The sequence below is a fragment of the Puma concolor genome, chromosome A3, assembly GCF_028749965.1.
Source record: "Puma concolor isolate L17-30 chromosome A3, mPumCon1.1.hap2, whole genome shotgun sequence".
NCBI classification, from domain to species: Eukaryota; Metazoa; Chordata; class Mammalia; order Carnivora; family Felidae; genus Puma; species Puma concolor.
The window spans coordinates 54466998-54473328 of NC_141669.1; the positions used below are offsets into that span (position 1 = coordinate 54466998).

A 6331-nucleotide genomic window follows, 5' to 3' on the forward strand; every position below is an offset into this window, starting at 1 on the left:
ATAAATAAATAAATAAATAAATAAATAAATAAATAAATAAAATGATTTTCAGTTGGCCTGCCAGGATGAGTTGGGGGGGTGGTCACCATTTTTCTGCATCTTTTAGGAAGCCCACAGGGTTGTCTCTAATCACTTTAAAATGTTGGAGCCCTTATTATCCAATGTCCTTGACTTTGAGGCTTTAGCCAAAACTCTAAAACAACAGGAAAAGTCCCAGACCATATCCTGTGACACAGGGTATTATGGTGCACAACTTCAGGGGGTGTGATTCACATTGAGGCCTACGTTACCATGGCCCCTAGGGTTATTATACAGGGCACACCCTGCATGGCCAGAAGCCAAGGTCCTATGGCTACATATACACAGCAACAAACCCAAATGACCCACATGTCTTCTCTTCCTCACAGATCTCAAATCTAAGGACACTTTCCTGGCTTTGGAGATGAAAGCAGACAGGTGCAGTATGATAAAGGAAGCCCAGGTTTTGGTGGCTGTTGGTATAAGCCTTTGAGCATAAAATAGCAGAGGAATTCCAAGGCTTGTATAGTGATACGGGGAAATTCGAAAGTAGTACGACTTTTGCTTTTAAAATGTTTATACCAGTGGTTCAGGTCACGATCTCACGGTTTGTGAGAGAAGCCTGCTTGTGATTCTCTCTTTCTCCCTTTGCTCCTTCCCCACTCTCTCAAGATAAAAAAATAACATGTGTATTCTAGAATTTTTAAGAAAAAGGAACAGATTTTTTTTCTCTTAAGCAACAAACCAGAGAGTAGAGAGAGCTATATGTAATTAGAGTGATAATTAGAAGGTATTATCTCCAAAAAGAAGAAGGAGGAGGAGGGGTGTGAGGAAGAGGAGGGGGAGATGGCATCATCTCTGTTGTTACCTCTTCAACATTTCTTGAAACTTTAATCAATCTCTGGGTAAAAATAGGGCCACATTACAATATTTCTCTGTCCCTACCATCTCTGTAGAAACTCTAATGATCTGCATCTCTTTCCAGCTATTCCTGGGATCACATGTGCTTGGAACAGATTCTGTTCTGCTATCATTTACATATTTACTTCAACTGCTTTGCAACTTGCTGCCAAATCAGCCCCAGAAGGCCAAGGCACCCACCATGTAGAATCCTCCCACTACTCCTGTCCAGACGGGCTGCTGCAGCCTGCTAATAAAGCCGCATGACCCAGGGCTCAAGGCTCACACAGTCTTGGACACAGTCTTGGATGTTTTAACATCCAAGCTGGATGTTAAACATCCAGCTGCTTGGATGTTTAACAAAGCAGCTCTCTTATTTTGTGTGTCACCTTGGTTTCAAGCCCCCTTCCTGGGCCTCAGGCAGCGTACATGGATGTTAGACCAAAGGCCGTCTGCACAGCAAGGTTCACTGATCTTGAATCACACTTTTAAAAAAATGTTTGTTTACTTATTTATTTTAAGAGAGAAAGAGACACAGAGAGAGAGAGAGAGAGAGAGAGAGAGAGAGAGAGAGAGAGCACTAGTGGGGATGGGCAGAGAGAGAGAGAGAGAGAGAGGGAGAGAAAGAATGCAGGGCCTGATCCCACGAAGCATGAGACCATGACCTGAGCCGAAATTAAGAATCAAATGCTTAACGAACTGAGCCACCCAGGTGCCCCATGAATCAAACTTTTGAATACTGAGTTTTTCCCAGAGAGGAATTCTTTCCCAGGACAAATTCTTTCCTGGCAGGCTTTCCAATGCCTCAGGTAAACATTTATCTGCTGGAACTTGCCACATTGGCCCCCAGAGATGCTCAAACCTGTTCTAGGAAGAACAGACTAGGCTGCTGACCTCAGGTGTTGTTGCTTATAGACGTGTCAGGAGTGGGTCTCAAAGTTTTACAGGAGAAGACAACAGCGTTGTTAGACCTACCCATATGACAAGCTCGGTGCAAGACACTCGACATGCATTTTTCTCTAATCCACTTGACCATTTTTGATAGATATTGTTATCCACATTTTGCAGATCAGTAAAGTTAGGGCTCATTCACTCAACAGGTATTTGTTGAGTACGTACTGTGCGCCAGGCATTGTTCTAGGCAGATGAGATATCTCAGTTACCAAGGAAGGCACCCTTGTGTGATATACTTTCTAGGGGGAGTAAATGACTTTAAATAATTAGCAGATTAATGAAATAAAATATGGTAGAAGGTGACTATGGGACTTCAGAGAGGTTTCAATTCAGCAAGTATATTTTGAGCCTCTCTTAAATGCCAGGCACTGGGAACAGAATCAAGAAGAAGATAAACTTGGAGCGCCTGTGTGCGGTTCACAGTCTAGTGAGACCAGTGTGAGCAGCAGAACCGGGACTCAGTGCTGGTGGTCCAGGTCTGCACTGGCACTGCCGTCCATGGCAGGAGCACCTTAGTCTTATTTCTCTTTAAACACCCAACACAGTGAGTTCCTCTTGTGTGAAGCCTTCCTCCTGCCGTCGTCTCACCCAGAAATCGTCATTCACTTCTCTTACCTGCCACCAGTGGGCCCTTGACATAGCCCTTGGGTAGCCCTTGTTCCCCAGGGCTGCCTTCATTGATTTACAGCGTCTCCCTTCTAGGAGCTCCCTGAGACCAGGATTTGTTTTGCTCATCTTTGTAGCCTCGAACCAAGGATTTTGATCATTTGTAAGTAACAGGAAACCTGACTAACCAGTGGCATCGGCAAAATTGTGGCCGATTTTTTTCTCATGCGACAAGAAGTCTGGAAGATGGTGGTTGCCGGTAGTTGTTGGTTCACTTCCTCAGGGATGTCATGGCTGAAGCGTGGCTGCCTTGACTCCAGTATTCCCACCCCGTGCAAGCAGGAGGAAGGGCCAGCACCTACAGCAGGAAAGCAAAACCTCTTCAGACATTTCTGACAGTCTTCCACACTTGTCTCATTTGATGGAACTGGGCCACATGACAAGCCCTAGTTGCAAGAGAGGTTAGAATTATTATTATTATTGTTATCATCATTATCACTATTAGATTGGACACATTGCCACCTGAGTAAAGTCAGTGTTGGCTAGTAAAGAAGAAGGGGAAAGTGATTATTGGAAGGCATCTAGCATCATCTGCCTCAATCCCTAGTAAAAAGCATAGAGCCTGGGACCATAATTGAGAAAGCATTCAATAGTTATTGAAAGAAAACAAATGAACAAGGGAAAAAGAGAAAAACAAAAAATAGGCTCTTAAATATGGAGAACAAACTGTTGGTTGCCAGAGGACAGGCGGGTGAGGGGATGGGTGAAATAGGTGAAGGGGATGAAGAGTATGTCTATCATAATGAACACTGATGTATAAAACTGTTGAATCACTACATTGTACACTGAAACTAATATATGTTAAATGTACTTGAATTTTAAAAATAAATTAATTATTTAAAAAATAGTTATCTTGGGGTCACCTGGGTGGTTCAGTGGTTAAGCGTCCAGCTTCAGCTCAGGTCACGATCAGGTCCTTGAGTTTGGGCCCCGTGTCAGTCTCTGTGCTGACAGCTCAGAACCTAGAGCCTGTTTCAGATTCTGTCTCTCTCTCTCTCTCTCTCTCTCTCTCTCTGCCCCTCCCCCACTCATGCTCTGTCTCTCTCAAAAAATAAACATTTTAAAAAGTTATTTTTTAATCATTTTCAAAAGTTTTTATTTTAATTCCAGTTAACATAGTGTTATATTAGTTTCAGGTATACAATATAATGATTCAACACTCCATACATAACCCTGTGCTCATCATGACAAGTGTACTCCTTAATCCCCATCACTTATTTAAGTCATCCTTCCCTCCTATCTGTGGTAACCATCAGTTTGTTCTCTACAATTAACAGTCTGTCTCATTTGTCTCTTTTTCTTCTCTTTGTTTTTGTTTCTTAAATTCCACATATGAATGAAATCATATGGTATTTGTCTTTCTCTGACTGTCTTATCTCACTTAGCATTATACTCCTTAGCTCCATTCATCTCATCGAAATGGAAAGTTTCGTCCTTAAAAAATAGTTATTGAATAAATGGCGAATGAGTAAATAAATGACTTTTTGGCCCATGTCACATGGTCTGGGAATCTTCCCAGGGAATAATTAAAACAGAATTGACATCTTATTGAAATGGTATTAGGAAAAATATCAGTTGTTGATTATCATGGTGAATGAATGTGTCAGGTAAGGGGTGAATGAGGCCAGGCCCTCTCTTTCTGCTGTCTGCACAGTCATCACACAGACTGAATGTGTGTACTGGATTTGACAAAGGGTTTAGGTGACGACATTCATTCACTCAACTAGTTCTTTTTTTGACCACCTACTATGTGCCAGCTTTTATACTAGGAGCTGGGGTACAAGAGTAAAGAGACAGACATGCCATTCTTAAAGTTGAGGGTGTAGCAGGGAAAAGTATCATTAGAAAAATCAATACCCAAATTTATGATTTTAAGTTGTGATAATGTGCTATGAAGGAAAAGGAGACTGTGTGTTGAGAGAGAATAACAGAGGAGACTATTTCAATGGGGACAAAAAGAAGCATCAGGAAAGGCCACCTAAGGTAGGATATTTAAGGAAAATATCCCTACCTTATATTCAGACCAGGGGGAATTAATACAAGGTATTAAAAAAAAAAAAAAAAAAAGGAGGGGAAAAGGAAAAGAAAAGATAGAGAGAGGTGGGAGGAGGGAGGCATTCCCCACAGAGGGAGCAATTTGTGCAAAGGCACTGAGGTGGGAAATAATTTGACATATTAAGGAACTGAAAACAGCCAGGGAAAGGGAAAAAGAGAGGAAGCTGGCACCTCTATGCAAATATGTACACAAATAATTTTACATAAATGGGATCATACTGTATGCAGTTTCTAAACTTTTATTTTTCACCACATCATTAATGTAAATAACCAATACTCAGCAAAGGTTTTTTTTTTTTTTTTTATCCAGTTTTTGTAAGGGCAAGAAACACATATTCTGATGGCTGATTGAAATGCTAACTGACTAGAGGGTATTATGCTAAGTGAAATTAGTCAGAGAAAGACAAATATCATATGACTTCACTCATATGAGGAATTTAAGATACAAAACAGATAAACATAAGGGAAGGGAAGCAAAAGAATATAAAAACAGGGAGGGGGACAAAACATAAGACACTCTTAAATATGGAGAACAAACAGAGGGTTACCGGAGGGGTTGTGGGAGCGAGGATGGGCTACATGGGTAAGGCGCATCAAGGAATCTACTCCTGAAATCATTGTTGCCCTATATGCTAACTAACTTGGTGTAAATTAAAAAAATAAATTAATTTAAAAAAACACACAAAAAAATGCTAACTGGTATAAACTTCCTGAAGTTTTTCAATCACAAAAGAATGGGGAAAGAAAAGTGCCTGGAAGGAGGTCCCAAAAAGCACCAACATTTAAGAGGCTGGCAGATGAAACCTTGCAGGGGGAGACAGAGGAGTAACCATTAAAGTTGTAGGAAAAATTGGCAGTTGTGTTGCCAAGGAAAGAGATTATTAAAAGGCGGGAGAAATCTTCAACATTCGATGTTCCAGGGGTCAAGAAAGGTAATAACTGAGAAGGATTTTTCAGGTAGAGCAACATGGATGTTGTGAGCAGTCTTGAGTAGAGCAGCCAGGGTGGGAGTGGGGGAATATTGGGACACAGAAACTGGTTTCAGTGGTTTGAGTGAGAGGTGAAAAACTAGAGATTAAAAGTGTAGACAACTCTTTTATGCCATTTGGCTCTGAAGGGAAGAAAAGAGAGAGTGGTGGCTGGAGGCAGATTTGGAGCAAGGCAGGAGTTTTCTTTTTGGGAAGGAAATTAAAGATAGGGAAGAAAGACTGGCCCCTACCCAGGGCCTGTTCCTGAGTGGAAAAGTCACACTTCAGTCAGGATCTAAAAGAGAGTAAGGGGGCAAGCCTTGGACTGCACTGAGGTCTAGAATGAATGTTCCGCGAAGAACCAGCAGTTGGAAGCCAACCTGTGGCCTCCAGAATGTAAACTGCACTAAGGAAGCACAGCCTGCTCGGTGTCCAAACCCACACCTAACGCAGGCCTGCAGCCCCACCCACCCTCTTGGACACTTCTCTGGGCCATAGAAACCACAAAGGTTATTGTGCCTGTGGCTTCAATCTGTCCAACAATAGGTGTGTTGTTTCTGGTCCAGAAACCAGTACTGTGCTTACCTTCTAGAGCAGTGGCTCTCAAATTTTAGCGGAAGGTCGTATTAAAACAGAGACTGGACCCCACCTCCAGAGACTGTGATTCAGTGGGTTTATGGCGCGGCCTGCTAATTTGCATTTCCAATGTGTTCCCATCTGTTGTTGCCCACCCCCCCCCCCACCCCCCGTCTACATCTTGAGAACCGTTG

General features: G+C 42.2%; 1 long non-coding RNA gene across 1 annotated transcript; it reads right to left on the bottom strand.

Annotated features, from left to right (window-relative positions):
• Positions 1-2190: 2190 nt before the first annotated feature.
• LOC147582453 (uncharacterized) lies at positions 2191-6260 on the bottom strand. Its single transcript, XR_015249139.1, has 2 exons — positions 6147-6260; positions 2191-2836 (listed from the first exon to the last, which is right to left on the bottom strand). It is a non-coding gene; the product is annotated as an uncharacterized LOC147582453 (long non-coding RNA).
• Between the last annotated feature and the right edge of the window lie 71 nt (positions 6261-6331).